Source organism: Budorcas taxicolor, chromosome 14 (genome assembly GCF_023091745.1).
Source record: "Budorcas taxicolor isolate Tak-1 chromosome 14, Takin1.1, whole genome shotgun sequence".
Classification (NCBI taxonomy): Eukaryota; Metazoa; Chordata; class Mammalia; order Artiodactyla; family Bovidae; genus Budorcas; species Budorcas taxicolor.
In genome coordinates this window covers 75,715,839-75,737,571 of record NC_068923.1, presented here as the reverse complement: position 1 = coordinate 75,737,571, position 21,733 = coordinate 75,715,839, and the positions used below count along the sequence as shown (strand labels likewise).

The window sequence follows — 21,733 nt, the reverse complement described above, 5'->3', positions numbered from 1 at the left end:
TGGGCTCGCTGATGGTTGCTTTTCTTTCTCCCAGTAACATCTTCCCTCTGGATAGCAATTTGACAATAAATCAAAAGTAAAGAACATAGTATCTTGAAGCTCCTTTGGCACATTCCCACAAAGCCAATACTGTCCTGCTGACAAACTGTCTCCTATAAACAGGTGTGCCTCAACTTAGAGAAAGTGGATCTACAATGAAAGAAATAACCAAAGTGTTCTTCTACTTTAGAAAGCTTTCTTGCACTAGGAATCACCCTTGTGCATAATTCATTAAATTATTAGTCTTGGAAGAAAAAAAATCAATTCAAAATGGAGATATAGCTCTGAAATGACCATGTTAACCAGTGGGGAAATGTGCTTTAATTTACAAAAACTTTACAGTAACTCATGATATTTAAAGTGAGGCTTATTGCCATGAAGCTATAAAGAGCTGTAAGGGGAAAAAGACTTATCTATACATACAGTGTTCAGCCCTTTCCAATCACCAGCTTTTCTCATAAGGGATGGAGTGATGGCGAGCATGGTCAGTGGGTCAGGGTAGAGGCAGTCACCACTATGAGGAGTTCTACCATGGCATGCCAATTCTACTAGGCAGGCTCTCCCCTCCTACAACTCTTAAGTGGCCAGCACTGAGGTTAGCCTCCACTGAACCATTTAACACTGACATCCCACCCCCTTGCCATGTGTCTATTATAAGCTGAGTGCTATTCTAGGCTTGCTAAGGAAGGTGAGAAACCTATATGCAGGTCAGGAAGCAACAGTTAGAACTGGACATGGAACAACAGACTGGTTCCAAATAGGAAAAGGAGTACATCAAGGCTGTATATTGTCACCCTGCTTATTTAACTTCTATGCAGAGTACATCATGAGAAACGCTGGGCTGGAGGAAGCACAAGCTGGAATCAAGACTGCCGGGAGAAATATCAATAACCTCAGATATGCAGATGACACCACCCTTATGGCAGAAAGTGAAGAGGAACTAAAGATCCCCCTGATGAAAGTGAAAGAGGAGAGTGAAGAAGTTGTAGTAAAGCTCAATGTTCAGAAAATTAAGATCACGGTATCTGGTCCCATCACTTCATGGGAAATAGATGGGGAAACAGTGGAAACAGTGGCAGACTTTATTTTGGGGGGCTCCAAAATCACTGCAGATGGTGACTGTAGCCATGAAATTAAAAGACGCTTACTCCTTGGAAGGAAAGTTAGGACCAACCTAGACAGCATATTCAAAAGCAGAGACATTACTTTGCCAACAAAGGTCCGTCTAGTCAAGGCTATGGTTTTTCTAGTAGTCATGTATGGATGTGAGAGTTGGACTGTGAAGAAAGCTGAGCACCAAAGAATTAATGCTTTTGAACTGTGGTGTTCGAGAAGACTCTTGAGGGTCTCTTGGACTGCAAGGAGATCCAACCAGTCCATTCTAAAGGAGATCAGTGTGGGTGTTCATTGGAAGGACTGATGCTAAGGCTGAAACTCCAATACTTTGGCCACCTCATGCAAAGAGTTAACTCATCGGAAAAGACTCTGATGCTGGGAGGGATTGGGGGCAGGAGGAGAAGGAGACGACAGAGGATGAGATGGCTGGATGGCATCACTGACTCGATGGACACGAGTTTGAGTGAACTCCAGGAATTGGTGATGGACAGGGAGGCCTGGTGTGCTGCAATTCATGGGGTCGCAAAGAGTTGGACCTGACTGAGCGACTGAACTGAACTGAACTGAACTGAAGGAAGGTGAAAATAATAGGGCAAGCTCCCTGCCCCTCGACTCTTATCAATTTATGGTGACCAAATACCCAAATCTGATAGCTGCGATCTTTTAAGAAGTATCCCTAAAAAAGCTTAGAGGTAGGACTGAGAGCTAAAATGTAAGGTGGTTAGTCAAATCTGAATCTCGTATAAACAACCAATAACGTTTTAGCACAAGTTTGTTCCAAATAAGGCTCCCCAGGTGGCACTAGTGGCAAAGAACCCACCTGCCAATTCAGGAGACATAAGAGACGTGGGTTTGATCCCTGGATCAGGAAGATCCCCTGGAGGAGGAAATGGCAATTCACTCTTGCCTGGAGAATCCCATGGACAGAGGAGCCTGGTGGGCTACAGTCCATAGGGTCACAAAGAGTGGGACACGCCTGAACACACACACTTGTATTTTTATTTGCTAAATTTGACAATTCTATTTAAGGGATCTGCAGACTTTCATGTGAACTTTGTGAATTAGTCACACCCTTGGTTGCTCCTCACAAATCAGCAATTTGGCGGTGTTTTCCAGTTGTGGTAGTCATCCCTGGGCCGTGACTTCCTATTTGCATCATATCTCTTTGTGACATGCAATCACAACAGGGGTCTTCAGTGATAGTAGGTGGTCCTACTGGGTTGAGGGTACAGATTATGACTTCACAACTTACTAACTCCTAAAAGTAAGACTTGTCTTCAAGGCCTGAAGCGGTGCATATGTTCTAGAATTACTTGTTAAACACAAGGACACAGAACTTGCCTTTTCAAGTTATGTACTGACCAGCCCCATGTGTGACTGCAGTTTCTGGTGTTGGGCAGTCTGCAAGAGATTCCTGGAGAATGAGAGGATTAGGAAGTGCAGGTAGCTCTCACAGTTTAGCTGGTGTGAGTTAAAAATCACCTAGAAAATTGTGTAAAGAGGAAGACTCCAAGCCCTAGCCCTCTAGAGTCCCAAGTTCTGAGTTCAGTCTCAGGATCTGCATCTGTGATTCTACCCCCAGAGGCCAGGAATCTGTGTTTAGACCTTGTGTCTCTCCCCTCAGGCTCCTGGGATGATTCTAGCCAAGTGCCCTTGGGGGTCAGTTTGGGCTGCTTTCCCTCTCCACTGGCCCAGCAGCTCAGATCCAGCTGGAACTTTGAACAGTGAGAAGACTTGAGCTGCTCTTCCTGTGTGACGTTCAGGCAGTCACTTCTCTCCTGATGTCTCCAGCCCTCACTATGGCAAGGGCTGCCAAAAATGTGTCCCTTTTTGCCAGTCACCTTACACTGTTAGCATTCCCCAGACCTCATTTTCCTATGAGCTTGGCCTGGCATTTCACTGATGATTGCCAAGGCAGCTCCCGAGTCAGACCACTGGGAACATCCTGCTGTATACACTTCACATCCAACCCTGGACCGCCGAGGGGCTGCCCAGCTTCACTCTTAACAACAAACCCAAATCCCTTTCTGACTTGCTTCACACCTTTTGATGCTGAGAAGCTGGTGTGTGATAGATTGCCCTTTGAGTCAAGGTCTCTGCCACGAGGAACAGCACATCCCCTAGACGATCCTGTGTTATGGACAAATAAAAGGTCCCTGCTGAGATGTCTTCAGTGACATTCTAAATCCTGGAGCGAATTATCTCACAAGACAAGAGATGAATGGTGTACACAATACATGATGGCTGAAATGGAAAGAATGAGTGGCCTGCAACCAAAAGCAGATCCCTTCACTCACCGGGGACAGTTTCCAGCAAATGCGCTCCTTCACTCTAATTTCATAAAAGGCGAACCCCATCTCTCCTTGAATGTTTCATTCATTCCTTCTCCCCGTTGACAAATATTTAAGGAACACCTGCTATGTGGGTAGAATAACACATCTCAAAATTGAAAGGCTCATGTTAACAAAGCAGGAATTGAGAGCCTACTTGCTTCTGACAACTAGTAGTTTTTAATTAAGTACCAGACATAGGAGGTGAGGCCCTCAGACCTCTGGGGAGGACTTTTAGGTGGTGACTGGAGTCAGAGGCATTAAAGGAAGTTCGGCCAGGAAATCACGGAAGTGTGATTTCTGTAACTTCAGTTCTGTGCTGCACCAGTTTCCAGCAGGCTTCAAGAGTCTGAGGATGATGGCAAAGCTTCATTATAAGTCACCTGGGGTTTCATTTTGTTCCGGTGAAATGAAGGCTCCATACAATTCATGATACTTAATACAAATATAAGCAGATCCTTTAGTGTAAATGTGGGAAGACCTCATTGGTGCAGTTTCTAAATCATGATTGTGAAGCACATTTATTGACACCTAAGGAACTGAGGCACCAGTGTTTCTGCTAAAACACAACTGTTCTCATGAGACCTGTACTCACTGAACAGGCAAAGGTTGAAGAACCCTGGAGTCAGACTGTAATCAGAACAAAAGGACAAGGGAGAGATTAGAGATTGAATGTGGATGAACCTAATATCTACAGCCCTCTGGGAACAATCTCCATCATTCCCCCCAAAAGTCATGTCCCAGCTTGCCTTCAAGCTTTCCTCCCATACTGCTCTTTCTGCCTAAAACAACCTTTCAGAGCTTCTCCTGCCGAATGAGCAGGTCAGTGGCCTCATTTTCAGCAAGGAAAGATGACACACCTGTTTCCAAGGTCAACATCAAGCTTGCTCATCCCCTTGTTTATGTACTCAGTTACTTGGTCATTTGATCTGTATCAGATACTTAATGCATGCCAGCCCCTGTGGAGTACAGTGAGGATGCAGACCTGAAATGTCACCTCAGCTACCTTCAGGGAGCTTAGAGTTTAGCAGAAGAGACAAATAGGAAATTGTAGAGAGGTGTGGCTAGTGTTGGATTTCCCAGGTGGCACTAGTGGTAAAGAACATGCCTGCCAATGCAGGAGACATAAGAGATGCATGTTCGATCCCCTGGTCGGAAAGATCCCCTGGAGGAGAGCGTGGCAATCCACTCCAGTATTCTTGCCTAGAGAAGTTCATGGACAGAAGAGCCTTACGGGCTACAGTCCATAAGATCACAAAGAGTCTGACACAACTGAAGCGATTTAGCACACATGCACAACTCTTTTAGATTTCCTGGTGGCTTAGACAGTAAAGAATCCTCCTGCAATGCAGGAGTCTCAGGTTTGATCCCTGGGTTGGGAGGATCCTCTTGGAGAAGGGAATGGCTACCCGCTCAGTATTCTTGCCTGGAGAATTCCATGGACAGAGGAGCCTGGAGGGCTACAGTCCATGGGGTCACAAAGAGTCGGACACGACTGAAATGACTTAGCAGGCACACGTGGTTAGCGGTACAATCGGGGTTTGTATGATGTAGGAGTACTGGGGAATTTAAGAAGGCTTCTTAGAGAAGGGGGGCCTGAGCGGTGTCCTGAAGGACGAGGCAGTACCTGCTGGAGGCAGATATGGGTCTCGTGATGGAATTGGCTAATGTAATCCATTCTTTTACTTTTTGGTAGCAGTTTAGTCATTCAGCCATGTTTGACTCTTGTGACCTTATTAACTTCTTTGTTAAAGTGATCAGTGTTGATCATATGGTCAACAAGTGTTGGGAGTGCTGTCCAGAGCCATAAAAGAAAAAGAAATGGCTTTGTGCTGAGTAAGGTGTGTGCCACAGCCTCAAGCTGATCAAGGACTAACACACTGGGACAACTACTCTGAATGGGTATACAGTCTCACTCTAAGATAGCAGACTAACCTTGGAAGTTTAGCTATCCTACCTCTATTTTTCAACTATGAAGACAAAATGAAGAGCTACAAATATTTAACTCTTCTGCCATTTTGAAAAAAATAATTAAAAGATTTACTCCAGCAAAATTGAAAATGAATCCAAGAAATAGAGAAACCTTGAAACAATGGAAATAATCCAGTTCAGATGAAAAGAAACCCTAGTGGGACTGCCTATACTTAATCCAAACTGGAATAATAGGAGCAGAGTGCCTGGCAAAGAACATCTTCAACAGAGCAAAAGGTTATCAAGACCAAACTGGATGCTTAAGAATCAAGAAGTAGATCATAAATACTGAAGATTCAAGTTTCTCCAGAGGAGAAAAAGATAGTTAGAAACTCTAGAAAGATAAATATACATAAAAGAATTATGGTCTAAATACGAAGCAAACTAAAATATAGTTTGTATTTAAACAATTCATGGAATATAAAACCATTGATGTATGAAGCAAATAAAGTCAACCTTTTATGGTCAAGGGAGAGAGTCAATAAATACAGTGAATTCCTCTAAATTCTCTGTGAGTTCTAGGCCACTGGGTAAAATACCTGCTTCTCTATTGTATGACTTTATTTTTCCATTTGAAAGTGGTTTTGACTTTATGGACTGTTTTTCTTACATATTATCCCTTTTATCTCCTTCTCCCTGACCCAGGAGAAGGTGACTTCTGGTTAAAAACCTTTTATTTTCCCCAAAGGCATTTTTGCTTGATTATTCCTGATCTTTTCTGATCTTTATAAGACAGTTAAGTAAGCTTTGCTAACTGAAAATATAAACCTAAGCTGCTGTGCTGTACCTAGTCTCTCGGTCTTCTCTGACTCTTTGTGACCCCCATGGACCGTAGCCCACCAGGCTCTTCTGTCCATGAGGATTCTCTAGGCAAAACTACTGCAGTGGGTTGCCATGCCCTCCTCCAGGGGATCTTCCCAACCCAGGGACTGCACCCCGGTCTCACACACTGCAGGTGGATTACTGACCAACTGAGCCACCAGGGAAGCCAAAATCTGTACCCATTAAGAAATAATTAGTTTTGAACAAACATTGATTCCTCAATCTCTTATTGCTTGATTGAATTTCAATTTTTATCTGGCAATTCAATTTAGTTAAAAATCATTAATTCCTGTTTTAAAGAAACAGCTACCTGAAGTTCACATGCTTGAGTTCATTTCAGAGTTTGTTTTTTTCTTCTATTGAAGTAAAGTAAGATGAAATATAAAGTAAAATGAGATATATTGCTTTTTAACTTTAAAATAGTAATAGTGATTATTTAGGCAGTAAATATTAAAAGTAAGTTTTATTTTTTTAATATTCTTTATTTTTCTGAATGTTCTCTCATAAACATGTACTGATTCTATACTTAAGTTTCTTAGAACAGAACACTAATATAGGACTATTTGAGTATGTTGCTGCTGCTGCTGCTGCTAAGTTGCGTCAGTCGTGTCCGACTCTGTGCGACCCCATAGATGGCAGCCCACCAGGCTCCTCTGTCCCTGGGATTCTCCAGGCAATAACACTGGAGTGGGTTGCCATTTCCTTCTCCAATGCATGCATGCATGCATGCTAAGTCGCTTCAGTCGTGTCTGACTCTGTGCGACCCCATCGACAGCAGCCCACCAGGCTCCTCTGTCCATAGGATTCTCCTGGGACCAGAAAATCTCAGGTTCCATGGCTCTCTTTTTGACAAGGGAGATGGCAAAGCTGAGTGATAATACAAAAATTGTATTGACTCTGGTTTAAGTAAGTGAGTTGAACACATTTCAACCCATCGTCTCTGTTTTATGTCTGAAATCTCTACATCATGGAACTCTGCGTAAACTTTGCCCACTTGTATAAACCTAAGAAATTTCCAATTATTTGGGGACTTTTTAAAATATAATTTTGTTTCTTTATTGCTGGCCGTGCTGGGTCTCTGTTGCAGCAGGGGCCTTTCTCTAGCTGTGAAGAGTGAAGACTTCTCTCTAGCTGCAGTGCTCGGGCCTCTCATTGCGGTGGCCTCTCCTGTTGCGGAGCACGGGCCCTAGAGCACGAGGGCTTCAGCAGTTGCGGCTGCAGGACTAGAGCAGAGGCCCAGGAGTCGTGGTGCGCGGGCTTAGCCGTTCTGCAGCGCGTGGGATCTTCCTGGATCAGGGATCGATCCCGCGTCTCCTGCGTTGGCAGGTGAATTCTTTGCCACTGAGCTACCAGGAAAGCACCTATTTGGGGACTTTGAACACGGACTTTACTAATTGAAGACTTCAGGCAAGAGAAAGAGGAACTGTAGGTTTGTTTTAAACTTCCTTAAAATGTACCTTAAGAGAAAGTACAGTGCTGGTTGCCAGGGACTGAGATGGGGGTGAGAGTGGTGGGTAAGAATGGGAAGTTAGTGTTTAATGGACACAGAGTTTCAGTTTGGGAAGATGGAAAGACTTCTAGAGACATATGCTAGTAATGGCTGCAAGAATGTACTTAATGCCACTGAATGGTACACTTAATATGGTTAACATGATTAATTTTACATTATGTATATTTTATCACAATAAAAAGTCCCTATTTCTTAAATCTAGATATGATTCAGCATGACTTCAATGAGCTCTCTTCTTCTATAGAAAATGTTATGAAGGATTGAATTTCCAGTTGGTTTGGGTTTTATTTGGATGTGACTTTGTTAAATAGAAGATTACATATATTTTAAAATATGAAGTTAACATAGCTCCCCCAACAGGTATCACCCAACTAAAGTTAAAAGAGCCATCTACACAGTATTGAGGGCAAAACGGAATTCATATTCTTAAAAAATATTTGTTTTAATTTATTTGACTGCATTGGGTTTGAGTTAGGTCTTAGTTGTGGCATGTGGCATCTAACCCCCTGACTAGGGACCGAACCCTGGCCCCTGCATTAGGAACAAGAGTCTTAGCCACTGGACCACCAACGAAATCCCTCACTTTTTTTTTCCATTTAAAAAGTTAGAACTTTTCTATGAGGAAAAATGGAGGAAAAGGAAACACTTAACATATATTCACAATTAAAATAAGTTGTCTAAAGCAAAGGGAAACGGTTATTAAACTATTATAACATCACATGACACATGTATCACTTACCTGCTCCCAAAATTTCACTAGCTTCTTGTTGTCAGATCAAATCCAGTTTGTTTTAAATTGATAAAATCTAGGTCCTTCACAGACCTACCTTATGGGTTGTACGTTTTTCCTTTTCCCAGCTATTTTCTTGATCTCAGATAAGTGAGTGTATATTTCTGTTACTAGGAAAGTATTTATGATGTTTCTTATTCATGGGCAATCCTTTCACTCCTGGGTCATGCTCAATATTATATATCCTTTGAAGCCCAACTCATGGTTCACTTCCGCTCCGAAGTCATCTCAATGCCATATACCTATACTAATCTATTCACTAATCACCTACCAGAGATTTAATGAGTGGTCATTATGTGCCCAGCTCTACACTAGGTACCATGAGAACTGGCACCCAACACGGAAGATATAGTTCTAGATCTCAGCCGCCGATGCTGTCCAGCCTCCCCAACTGGACTGTAGCCCTTTCAAAGACTAGCTGCTCCTGTGTTACCCTACTTAGGTGGGACATCCTGGGTGAGGTGGGACGTATGCTGGTCATTGAAAGGTCTAGGTGACTGGACCACATCTGCCTGGTGTTAGTGGTGAGCAAATGAGAGACAACTGGAGGAACCTTACCAGTCCCTGAACACAAAAGAAATCTTTATACTTAGGCGCCACTATATGGAGTGAATATATATGAATGAATACATCAAGGTGAACATATCGACTAGCCTTCTAGAGGGAAAGCCCTCAGGATGAGGTGACGTTTAAGTAAGCATGAAGAAAGTCAGAGGTATTGATTTCTCTGCGGTAGTAGAGACAGAGATCGCTTCTTTGTGTCAGGACATAAGGACTACATTTCTGACGATTTCAAGTACTGGGTTTGACCAACACGTGGAGCTGCACACCAGTGGGAGGGCTGCCATTCTGGCAGCTTTGTCAAGAGAAGAAAAGACAGCTGAATGAGCTAAATCTTACCTGGCCAAGAGAAATTCCCTAGCTTTACTATAAATCATTAGAGCAGAAAAAATAGGTTTAGAAGCATTGGAAACAGGCCAAAAAAGAGAGTCAAGGAGATAGCAGGATCTAACAATAGAAAAGTAGGCAGCGGATTAGACAGGGTAGGCGTGAGAAAGAGACAGAAGCACATAGACTAAGCAGTGACCTGGGAAAATGGCGCAAGTCCTGCTGTCTACTCGAGACTGTCCTGTAGAGATGGGCCCAGCCAGCAGGAGGCAACGAGGGAGATTCCACTAATGCATACAGACTATCTTTGTATGGAGCCCACATCTCCTCCTAGAACCAGCAATAGCCTTACTGTGTAGGGTCATTCTGCCAAATTTATGAACAGGCTATGTACCTAAAGCCCATTTGTAATTTAACTGGCCAACAGAGGTCTGTCTAGTCAAAGCTATGGTTTTTCCAGTAGTCATGTATGGATATGAGAGTTGGACTATAAAGAAAGCTGAGTGCCAAAGAATTGATGCTTTTGAACTGTGGTGTTGGAGAAGACTCTTGAGAGTCCCTTGGACTGCAAGGAGGTCCAATCAGTCCATCTTAAAGGAAATCAGTCCTGAATATTCATTGGAAGGACTGATGCTGAAGCTGAAACTCCAATACTTTGGCCACTTGATGCGAAGAACTGACCCATTTGAAAAGACCTGATATTGGGAAAGATTGGAGGTGGGAGGAGAAGGGGACGAGGGAGGATGAGATGGTCGTATAGCATCACTGACATGAGTTTGAGTAAGCCCCAGGAGTTGGTGATGGACAGGGAAGCCTGGCGTGCTGCAGTCCATGGGGTCACAATGAGTTGAACATGACTGAGTGACTGAACTGAACTGAAATATATTTTTCTCCATAAAATATTTTAATTAGGTTAGACACGTATGCCAAATCCCCCAAACCTATTTAATCTATATATACCCAAAGTCCACATAGGTACAGGTGTTTCAGTAATTTCTAATTACCCCATACATTCCAGTTACTCTGGTTGCCTAAGAAATAATTCTAAAATATACAGACTTAAAGCAACAGCAATTTTTATTTTGCACATGAATTTGTCATTTAGGGCAGGATTCCACAGGGATCCCAGTATAAAGAATCTGTCTACCAGTGCAGAAGATGCAGGAGACACAGTTTCGATCCCTGGATCGGAAAGATCTCCTGGAGTAGGAAATGGCAACCCACTCTGCTATTCTTGCCTGAAAAATTACATGGACAGAGAGGTTGGTGGTCTACAGTCCACGGGGTCTCAAAAGAGTCAAATATAACTGAGCGACTAAACACACAACACAGCTCAGCAGAGAACTGTCCAGAGAACTGGACAGTTTCTCTCCAGTTCACTTGGTATCAGGAAGGCCAAGGGGGACCTGGGGCTGGGGCCTGGATTCCTCTGGAGGCCTGCCCACTCACACATCTGGTTGCTGATGCATGTTGTCTGGCTGAGATCTTAGCTGGAGGTGTTAGCTGAAACCTACATGTGGCCCCTCTATATGGTCTGGGCTTCCTCATATGATGGCTGGTTTCCAAAGAATCGCTGAGAAAAAAAATAAGTTGAATGCTTTTTATAATCCAGCCTTGGAGGTCACCTGGCATTGTTTCCATTGTGCTCTATCAGTTGGACCAATCACAAAGCCTGTGTGGGTTCAAGAGGAAGGCAATACACTCTGCCTCTTGGGGAAGATCAGCAATACTCCAGAAAAGCATGGGGGATGGATAGGGTAGATATAACTACAGGGCCATTTTTGGAGAGTATAATCTGCCACAACATGTAACATTACTTCTAGGGAAAAATACTATATGTTTGCATGCATGCTCAGTCGCTTCAGTCTTGTTTAACTCTTTGAGACCCTAGGGACTGTAGCCCGTTGGGGCTCCTCTGTCCGTGGGGATTCTCCAGGCAAGAACACTGGAGTGTGTTGCCATGACCTCTTCCAGGGGATCTTCCCAACCCAGGGATTGAACATGGGTCTCCTGCATTGCAGACAGATTCTTTACCATCTGAGCCACCAGAGAAGCCCCAAAATACAACATATTTTAGCTTAAAAGGTAATACAGCGTAGTGACTCTAGAGCCAAATACCTCAAGCTCTGGTATATACTGTGTGTTATGCTGGGCAACCAGCTCAAGCTCTCCTTTCCTCAGTTTTCCTCATTTATAAAACCAGGATGTGGTGAAGGGAAAAAATAGTTATTTTGAAAAGAGCTGTCAACTACAAATTGGCACTTTCCATCTACCTCTACGAGCATTAAATCACGTGCTGCTGCAATTGCTGACCTTCAACACCCCCAACAGGAGTTCAGGGTGGTACTTCAGGGAAACACTATTTTCTTTTTGGGGAAAAATGGCAGAACAGGTCTTTGGATAGTTAGATATTCCCAGGAACTGATTTTATGAGCCCAATTCTTGAATCTCCTCATGTCTAGCAAAGCACTAAAATCTCTCTTGGTGACTTATGACTAGCAAAAAGCTTCATGAGACTAACAGAAACCTGGAAAAATATGGACTTGACTGCATGTACTTTCCCTTCACCAAAATCACATATATGTTGATCTACCCACCCCACGCCCCAATCTCTTGAGAGCTATCTGAGGTGCTGTCTCCTGGGCTGCAGTCCTCATTTTGCCCCAAATAAAACCTAACTCAAGACTCTCATGTTGTGCTTTTTTTTTTTCTAGGTGCCAGAGCTTAGAAGCCTGTCTACCTCCCTAAGTGTCAGCTGTTACCATATCATCGGGATACACCTTCTCTAGATTTGGCACTGGTACTTCCTGGTTCCTGGGGGTACACTGATGGTGGCAGCAATAGAAAATGAATCATACAGTTCACATTATTGTTACCTAACACTTGTCAGTTACCATGCCAAATAGGTTGACTTCAGAATCTATGAGGTAGGTGGTGGTTTAGTCGCCAGGTCATGTCTGACTCTTGCGACCCCATGGACTGTAGCCCGCCATGCTCCTCTGTCCATAGGATTTTCCAGGCAAGAATACTGGAGTGGGTTGCCATTTTCTTCTCCAGGGGATCTTCCTAACCCAGGGATCAAACCTGCGTCTCCAGCATTGCAGGCAGATTCTTTACTGAGCCACCAGGGAAGCCACATAAGGTAGGTACTAATTACTATTATATTAGCCAGGTAAGAAATTGTGACCTTGGTAATTTGCCCAAAGTGACTCCTATAAGTGGTAGAGATAAGATTTACCTCTAGATCAGTTTAACTAGATGGAAGGAGCCTGAATCCCTGGATTACTGTGTGGAGTGGAGCCTTTCTCCCAAATCTGATTCATGGGTGACTGAAAAAGGAACAATCCTGCATTATGCCATTGGGATTTGGGGCCATTTATTGGAGCAGTGAACCTATCTTGACTGGGTTAGTACAGGAAAGACAGGATTGATACACTCGAGCACAATTAACTTAAGGATTTCCTACACCCGTGGTGGATTCATGTCAATGTATGGCAAAACCAATACAGTATTGTAAAGTAAAATAAAGTAAAAATAAAAATTAAAAAAAAAAAGAAAAGATCAGAATAAAGCCAAAATAAATAAATAAATAAATAAAATAAAACAAACAAACAAAAAAAGATGAAATGGCTCTTGCTATTTGCATAAGGCAGGGTATGTGCATAAAGGAAAATTATTCTCTAGGTCAGTCCCTACCATTCTCATATCTTCTCAACCAGGAGGACAAGTAGACTTTGGGAACAGGGCTGGGCGTACTGATGTGGAATCCTTGACACTGATATGAACAAGTGCCTGCAAATTAGGCTCAGTGATCACCAACTGAGGAATGCTTCTTCTAAGGTTTGACTCTGGTATAAAATCCAGTGGTTCCTAGGTTGTTTACTTGTCTCTTTTCTTTTGATTTTTTTTTTTTTTTTTTACCTTACAGAGAAGATTCTCTTTTTGACTACACTGGCCAGCATGGCTGTGAAGGGGAAACCTTGGTTGCTGTCAACACTTAGGTCTCTGAGCAGGTCCCCTGTATAATTAGACTGTAAATTCCATGATGGTGGAGACCTTGTCTCTCTTGTTCACCACAGTATTCACAGTGTCTAGTCTAATGCCTGGCACACAGTAGATGCTCAAAACTTGCTGAATGCATGAAAGACTACAGGTTTGAATAAAAGCTCAAGCAAACAATAGTCAGAAGTCCATAAAGTACCTTGGGCTCCTTATGCCAGTGGCAGCTATTACTCAAAGGCCATTGAGGGAGAAGCCCAAAACGCCTGCTATGAACTGTGGGTTCAGCAGCCACTTACTAAAATGCTTGCTGATTGAGTGATGCCGCCTCATGCTGAACCTGATCCATGGTGAAATGTGGGAAGGCATAGGATCGGATAACCACTGTGGGATGCTATTTTTTAATTTATCTCCTAGGATGTCGTAAATATGGTCGTCACAAAATTCGTCGTGGTTTTAGATGTATGAATCAGATGAAAGTCTGTGGGAGTCAGCAGAGCAGCGAGCCAAGGAATACAACACTCTTCTCAGCATTTACCTCTAATGGATGGGGTTTAAATTCATCAAAGTAAAAAAATTCTAGGACAAACCTTCAAAGAATTCATCTTTGCATAAAAGCAATATGCAGTCTGGTTTTCCTACACTCACTGGGTTCTGGAGAAGGAAATGACAACCCACTCCAGTATTCTTGCCTGGGAAATTCCATGGACAGAGGAGCATGGTGGGCCTCAGTCTATGGGGTCACAAGGAATTCGACACGGCTGAGTGACTGAGCATGCACTCGTTGGGACATAATTCAGAAAATACGGACAATTCTCCCATTAGGACAGGCAGCAGCTGGGTTATCTTGCAGACTACAGATTTCTTTTCTTGAAAATCAAATATTGAACTTTAATGTAAGTATACTATGTTTTCCATTAGTGCCAACTAAATTTTAAAGGGATGCTATGTCTCTAATTAAAGGCATCTATAAAAATATGTCCCCCAAATCCCTAAAGCTCACTACAAAAATAATAAGCACAGACTGCTTTTGGTTTAGAGTATGTGGCTCCAGTGAATTTAAATATTTTTCACATAAGTTTTTTTTATCAATGTGTTAATAAGCATTAACTTTCATGGCATCACTTCTGGAAACAATAAAAAATACTATATTTTGGAATGCTATTTCTGGTTGGATTTCCATCACAGGGCACCATTAAAATAAGGGTTGATTTCATGAAAAATAATGGCACATTCCCTTCTAAACTTGAAATTTCAAACACCAGCCATGAGAGAAGCAAACAATACAGCCTGGAGTCAGAGATTTTCGACTTTTTTCCAAGTTTTTTATCAAATTGCCACAGAGACTCAAAGCCCCCAAAGCAGGTGTTCTTTCCTAGTCCAAAGAAAAAGGAATGTTTGAGAAAATCCTCTTTTGTAATTCCCCTGAGAATACATGAAGAAACATTGCTAAGCATCCATTTCAAATGTTAGGGATTTGGATTGAGTTTAAACACCAGCTTGTACATAATGTCGTAGCTCCAATTTTCTTAGGCTAGGGTGATGGTGCTGATGTAACAGAAGGGATGGCTGGGACTAAACACAGGGCTGGAAACACAATAATACATGACATCAGCCAGCTAACTGCAAAGGCACTTAGTTAGTTGGGGAGGAAAATTAGGCAGTATCTTCTGCAAATTAAGAGTGACATGGGAAATGAGGTAATTCTTATATAAGTCACTCTAAACAATAATATTAATATCTCCAATATTGTTCTTGAATATCCAATAAATCAAATAAGATTCTGCATTCAGATTACTTGGGAAGTATCAGCCAGCATCCCCTATTTCATTTTGAATGTGTCCTGTTCTAAGAACCTCTGATAGGTGAACCTGCAGGCTCTATCCAGAGTAACTGAGATTTACATTACAACTGATCAATTTACACATGTGTGTGCTTTATATCAAACTGAAAAGTGACATAAGTTCTCTAATGCTCATTTCAATTGTCATGAGCACGCAGAGTATCTTCTAGAATATTCCTGCAGCTACGATCAATTTCATATAACATTCTGCATTCTTCATCTGAATACTATCGCTTGTTTTCTTTGACTGGATAAAAGTCCCTTTGTAAATAGCTATAGTCTTACTTCTTTGGTCCACGGCTTTAACTTGTATAAATTGTATTAACACTGTAAGTTTTCCCTCTTAACCCCTATTTAACCAGGCAGGAGGTCAGTCCAAGTATACAAGACTACTTAAGGATTAAGGAGGAAAACAAAAGAAATTTACAGTTTGGTAATTCTGTGGATACCATCCCTTTCACAGAGAAATCAGAAAATACTGTGAAATTCACACACTCAGAGAATAAAATCAGATGTGGTGGAACCGAAATGAAACAGTGGTGTGGGTTTTGTCCAGTGCGGTGCCAAGACCTTTCAGCATCACCAGCTTACATATCATTTAACTCAGAGCTGGATAGACTTCACAGGATCCAGGAACTTGGATGGGGAAAATATTATATCTTTAGTTTCAGTAACCTCAAACTGAAATTTAGTATCTTTCAATTAAAATGTAGGCCACAAACCACCTACCACCGTTCCTGTGATTTTGTTGCCAAGAGAAGTCACAGATATTCTCACATCCTATTACAGTCACTGTAGCCATCTCAAAATACCTTTTACACTCATTACTACTTCACAATTATAGTAGTTATTATAACTCCTGCTAATTTGGTTTATTTAATAATGAATTATTAACAACACACATTTCACAATTTTTAAAAATCTGGTGAATGTATTTCAATAAAAGTAGTTTCCTTTGTAATCCTGCATACTTTATTATGCATTTAAAAACATCACTCTAAAAAGAAACCATAGGCTTCGTCAGCCTGACAAAAGGACTATGACATCCAAAAGGTTACAGTCCCTGAAACTGAAAGTAGTTGACAGGCAACATCCAGGTTTCTAGAGTAAATCATTCCTTGCCAGTATCTTTTGAAGATGAAGCAAACTTAACCTTGAAATCAACACAGTCTCAATGCTGTAAATAGATGATTCTGATGAGAGTCCTTCCCCCCCGCCTTATTTTGCCATAAGGAAAGACCTGTAGATTCTGAAGTATCTCCGCTATTATTAGAAAGGCTGCTTTCTTCTAATGATAAACTTTGTCATTGACATTTTGCCAATCAACGTTGAATTGTTTACTTATTTTGTCTTGCTGAAATCCAATCTGTTTTATTACGGCATTGAATACAATTATCTTATAACTCTAAAGCATAGAGAGAGCATCAAGAAAATCATTGCTTCCTGGAAAAACTATAATGATAATTCCTAATTTTGAGTAAAAGAGGCAAACGTCAAAGTACCCCATCAAAGATACTGCTTTTAAATGACAGTGTTGCTGGCTATTGGTCCTATTCATACTTACTGGAAGTACTGCAAATCAATGAACATATTTCTAGGAGTGTTAAGAATATGACCTCTGAGTTATTATGAGAGAAATTAAACAATGAGATAACGCCTCAGTAGTTGTGCCTGGAGTGTAAGCACATTAGATTTTTTGGAAAATCCTCCATGGAGACTCTGGCCAAAAATAGACATATCGAATGCCAGCAAGTCAAATGAGTATTCACTCACTGAAAGGTATTGAGAAATTATTTGTGCACTCACAACTTATTTTTGACGCTAAATACTGTTTAAAGTATTCATCTCTAAGAGTTAAATAAAGGCGATCAGAATTCAGAAACTAATAACGAATACAGAAAAGAACAATATTATTCTTGCATTAAATTGATATATAGCTTACATACTATAAAATATGTATTCTTGATTTAAATGGGCAAATCATTATTTTCTATTCATCAGTAGGTATATTAAATGTGCTGCTCTAAAATTTTCTTTTTTTCCAGTTACATCTGTAAGATTTAGCTAGCTGGTTATAAATCTAGGCTTCAATTAACTTCAATACCAGAGGTTTTATTTGAATTACAAGCTACAAACATCATCCAACTTGTATGCAATGACAGAAAATTCAAAATTATTCAACCTGGGAAAGAAATGAACTACAGCAATGCAAATCCCCCGTCCTCCAATTTGCAGTACATATTGTTATAGGAATAGAGATAAAAAGCCTTATTAATCACAGTTATCAAATTACTCATTCAAGCATTAGAACAATTTTTGGTGACTATTTTTACCTGTGTTTGAATTAAAGTAGATCTACCTGGATAATTTAGTTTTAGGGCTATTGCTTTCTTCTCTAGGTAATTATTTCAATTTTGAAACACAGAATTAGCTTACATGATGCCTTAGTGAAGACCATCTAACGCTTTCCTTTTCACAGCTGAATTTTCAGAGGAAGACACTGCAAATGTGCACGTTTGCTCAAACAACCAAAAAGCAACTGCATGTGCACATGTCAGGGGTTCCACCCCAACCTCCTTGGCATAATCCAGAGTATTTTTCTCTAAACAGGAAGCTGTTGACAGTTTTCCCTGGTATTTTCAGAATACTTGATTTACTAGAAAACCCTCAAGTTTTGTTTCAAACTATAATGTTCTTTACCACTGTGCCTATTGTTGCTCCTTATGAGTGCTACAAACAAGACAGAGACCAAATTCTGAACTATTCTAGGCTGATTCAGAATACGGTAGCAAATACACACACACACACACACACATATATATATATATATATATATATATATATATATATATATATATATATATAATGGCAAACTTAGCCACATATTGCCAAGCTGTGCTGGCGTCTTTAAACCCGAAACAATACTGAAGGGGAGATTCCTGGAATTCAACGGGGAATATCTGGCTCAAGCTGCCAAGTCTGTATCCCTAAACTATGTCACGTTAGCAAGTACCGAACAAGGGAGGCGATTATATTTTAACCTACTTCCCAGAACATGAATCCAAATTTAACCAAATGCCAGAGATTCCGCCCCAAATGAACAACTAGAAGCTGCTTCACATTTTTTTCTCCGGGTACAACAATAATTGCTCATGAAGACAAACTTGTAAGAGGTGAGAGAGAGGGGAAAGCCACTGTGATTTATAAGCACGTCTTACTGTTGTATACAAAGCAAACTGATTACCTCTCAGCAGAAGTGCAGGATTTAACAGTCCATGCTCCGCAGCCCCTGGGACGCAGAAGCAGCAGCGTGGAGCGCAGCGGCGGCGGCCAGCACCCACCCAGCCTCTCGCAGGCCTTTGACTGTGTGGACTCAGCCACAGGCTCTGCCTCTAGCTGACGTCAAAGTCCCTGTCACATGGCCAGATGAAAGCCAAGAGAGCATTGGTTGTCGTAGCAACCACAGAACAGCTCTGAAATTATTTCAATAGGTCATCTGTCACTGTGGTGTGTATGTGTGTGTGAGTGTGTCTGTGTGCACACCCCACCACCCATCACGGACAGCTCCCCGACAACCTCAGCCCTTGAAGTGGTGACTGCAAAGTGCCTACAACTTTCCTCTTCAGGGCTGTGGGGGTCTGTTTTTTACAGTTCCCGGCAGGAAAAGGCATGCCCCTCTCGAGTCCCACTAGTCCCACTGTTACCAGCGTGAAGCTCGTGGCTCTCTCTCTCTCTCTGTAGAACAGAAGGAGAGCACTGAGAAATTCTGGGAGTAGTATTCCAAGAGAATTAAATCTGTTTGTCAGTAAATGGAATAAAAACTGAAGCTCAAAAGGGAGCTGGAAGAAAAGATATTTTTAAAATGATCTAAGAATCCACATCCTTGTGCTGAGACCATGCTAATCATGGCAAGACAGAGAAGAAACATGGGGTGTGGTGCCCCCGAGTCAGATCCAAGTCTGCTGAGCCTCACATCAACTAGGATGGGGAATCAGGTGGGATGAATTCGGGATCCATATATCGTGAACTGTCTGTGCAGGAATGAACGACTGAAAGAGCTTCAGAGCAGTGCTGCTTTAAAATACTTGACACTGAAAACTTTTTTTGGACTTTTAGTTTAGGGGTCACCACACAGTTGCCAAATTCTCCCCTTCAAAACACTCTTGTCCATGTCCCCTTGGGACTCAGCATGGAAAAAAATGGGTAAGTGTCCTCAAACAAAAACCTCAGTGAAAGTCTAGGGTAGCAGAAGAAAAGGACAGCCTTGCCTGTTTCCTAACTTCAGCTTCGTTTCCCTTAGGACCAGCCTTACTTACTTCTAATACCACACACGAGCTATTTCCCAGTTCCTTCTCCCTTTTAATTAACAGGAAGTCCATTCAATAAAATGAAATGAAATCCAGAGGAAGTTCTTCTGAAAAATACATTCAGAAAATGTATACACATTCGAAGAGGAAAGAGATTAAAAGGCAAGGAGAAAAGATTGCTCTCAAAACCTGAAGGATCTTCCCATGCTAGAGTTATTGGGATGTCTAGTCTGGCTTCTTTAAACAAAAGAAAAAAGTCTAGGGTGCTACAAAATACAAGTGGAAGTTAAGCCAGCTGAGCAGATTACATTTATGTCACTGCAAAAGAATGAAATTTCTTTGGTTCGAGTCAGGAATTGCTTCTAGAACAATAAGACTAATGTTCAAATTGTCTGACCATAGAATCCTCCTACCCATCTCTCTCTTCCTTTACTTCTGTCCCAGCTCCAACTGGGAGAAAAGATACATTTTTATTTGAAAAGATAGCTTCCTAATGCTATTATTAGCTATAGCACTGCAAAAGTAACATTAAAGTGTAATGCTGCAAGGAAAGCTCCCCCTTGCATTTCAGATAATGATAGTGGGAAATTTACCTATTAGCACCAGCACCATTGGCTCATTGACTCCAAGGTCTATCTCAATGCCTCAGGATGTTGCACCAATGGCAGATTTAGACTGCAGTCACAATTCACAAATTTGTGCTTTGTTCCAGTGGAGGGTTCTGGTTTTCTGTCAGAAATGCACATCACAGCGATGAGGGGAGTGGGAGGAGAGGAAAGAAAGCATTTCCTTCTAGACTTTTAGGGCCCCATGTGCTCTGAACGGCCTGCTTTAATCCACAGCTTCCTGATCAGCACTTCCTTTATGCAGACAGACTGCAGTACCACAGTTTGCCTGTAGGTGATGTCCTCTGAAACAAGAAATTGCCAGTTCTAAAAATTCCTAAAATTCTGGCCTTAAACTAGTTTAATATTCAACCAATATCCAAACTTTTTCATTTTGAATTTTCTATCACTTTTAAGACTTAGAATACTTTATTGTATACTGACTTAGGCACTCATTGTAAGTTAAAATTATCAGTGGACTGACCTTCAAAATGAAAAGTGGATAGTTGTCATTCTTTTCTCTGTAGCATGCTTCCAACCTGCCATCACTGATTTACCTTTGCAAATCATCTAGAATTAGAGATTCCTCTTACAGCAAAGTAAGTTACTGGTCTTCTGCAGGGTTGAAATTGTGGTAATGATCTCTTGGGAGCTCAGTGAAAGTGTTGTTCACTTAGTCATGTCTGATTCTTTGCGACCCCGTGGACTGTAGCCTGCTGGGGTCCTCTGTCCATTGAATTCCCCAGGCAAGAATACTGGAGTGAATTTTCTTCTCCAGGGGATCTTCCTGACCCGAGGATTGAACCCGGGTCTCCTGCATCGCAGGCAGTTTCTTTATCATCTAGGCCACCAGAAAGTCTAAAATCGTCGTGCATGCATGCTAAGTCACTTCAGTCATGTCAGACTCTTTGTGATGCTGCGGACTCTAGCCTGGCCAGCTCCTCTGTCCATGGGATTCTCCAGGAAAGAATACTGCAGTGGGTTGCTGTACCCTCCTCCAGGGGATCTTCCTGACCCAGGGATCAAACCTGCGCCTCTTTTGTCTCCTGCATTGGCAGGCGGGTCCTTTGCCACTAGTGCCACTTGGGAAACCCCAGGTTGCTACCAGTCTGGCTAATTAATCCAAATGTAGCTGAAAATATCATAGGAAATACACATGAGGGCCTTCTCCAACACAACCCACCATGTTGAAGAGAATATGAGTCATTTTTTTTAAACAAAAACTCACTTTTTTAGGTGAACATGATTCACTGAATTTAAAAATACCCCTTCCAAAATAGCACTGCACCATAGCTTTCACTTGCTATATGAATGTCAAGGTTGCCTATTATTAGTTTGACCACTTTGCCGGAAATAACTGGTAAATGCCACTAAACAAGCAGTCTAACTTGGGTTCACACACTTGAATTAACAGGTGGTTTAGACCATGAGTAGACAACTATAATTAGCCTTTTATTTCCAGGTAGAAATGTTGCTGTGTCACTGTCTCAACATTAGTGGGAAGGCCATAGAC

At 41.7% G+C, this 21,733-nt stretch overlaps 1 protein-coding gene across 2 annotated transcripts in view; it reads right to left on the bottom strand.

The window, feature by feature from the left end:
* Positions 1 to 21,733, bottom strand: part of NCALD (neurocalcin delta) — a 477,985-nt gene that overhangs the window by 72,157 nt on the left and 384,095 nt on the right. The window contains exon 1 of one of the 2 annotated variants that reach the window (XM_052651510.1): positions 18,553 to 18,600. The exons of the other annotated variant lie outside the window; for it this stretch is intronic. The gene's annotated coding sequence lies outside the window, so the exon portion shown is untranslated. Of the gene's footprint in view, positions 1 to 18,552; positions 18,601 to 21,733 lie in introns of those variants that run through there. 2 annotated transcript variants of the gene reach the window in all.